Below are 1,271 nucleotides of genomic sequence, written 5' to 3'. Positions count from 1 at the left end.
TTAATTAATTTAGATATAAAACAAAAAACCTTTGTATAATTCAATCTAAATGCAGCTGCAAACATTTAATTTGAAATGCGTCGAATTCAAGGTATATTTTAAAAAGAAAACTGAAAGCAAAGGATCAACTTACAAAAGAAGCGAAAGAAAGTGACTCGCTGGATTGCAAATGAACATGGAAAAAGGTGTATTTTCGCATTTTTAAATTTTAAATTAAAACTTTTTCGCGTTTTAACAATTTCGAATCCCAGAATGTTATTTTTGACCTAACCTATAACTTATAACGAAAATTCTGAAAATTCAAACAATAAGGCTGTATTCTGAAAATGAAGCAATTTTAACGTTAAAATTCAAGTTCTTAAACTGAAGGCCTAAAATTTTCAAATTTTACAATTAGTGTTGTGTAAATTGTATTGGTATCTTAAAAGAGTATAAATAGTTCTTAAATTAGTTTTTAAATTTTCTGCAGTTTACCTTTTTTATATACCTAGATGTCAAAAAAGCCTACCCAATTTTTTCAAATTTTAATCACTTATTTTCTAAGAGAAAATCACCCCCGTTTACCAGTAACTGAAATGGATTAGAAAAAAATCGCCAAGATCCAAGAATAAAAATTGGATGTACAGCGAATTGTTAAATTTTTAATTGTGATTATCTTTAACTTTGTGATATCAAAAGTTTCCATACAATTTTTTTATTATTAATACTATAGGTAAGAATCAACAAGATCGAGCGCCGAAATTATAATTAGAGTAAATTTTCTGTAATTTTATGGGGACGGCTGCAATATCCCGAAAAATAAAATTCCCGACTCGGTAAAACTCTCTGTCCCAAAAAATACAATTCCAAAACTAATAAAATTCCTGAACAACTTATAATATTGACGAATTTGAAAATTCCCAAATAATAAGACTCCCCAAATAAAATTGTTTTTTAATCAATATTAATTATTTATTAAAAATACGATAATAAAATATTGTTATCAAATAAATTTTTCTTTAATATTTAAAGTGTTAAAAATAATTGTTTGAATTTAAAATTAAAATTATACATAATATTTTACCGACAAATTAATATATAAAAACACGGGTTTTTTAATTAACATTTCGATTTTTCAGAAGAACTTTTGCGATTTAAAAAATACTATATATATTTTCAACCAAAAAATTTTATCCAGAAATATATTTTGTTTTAATTATTATTTTAAATTTAAACAATAATGTTTAAATACTTCAAACATTAAAAAAGTTGTTTCTTTGGTATAAATGTTT

This window comes from Belonocnema kinseyi, chromosome 10 (genome assembly GCF_010883055.1).
Source record: "Belonocnema kinseyi isolate 2016_QV_RU_SX_M_011 chromosome 10, B_treatae_v1, whole genome shotgun sequence".
NCBI classification, from domain to species: Eukaryota; Metazoa; Arthropoda; class Insecta; order Hymenoptera; family Cynipidae; genus Belonocnema; species Belonocnema kinseyi.
The sequence above is the reverse complement of the archived record's forward strand: the minus strand, read 5'-3'. Positions refer to the sequence as shown.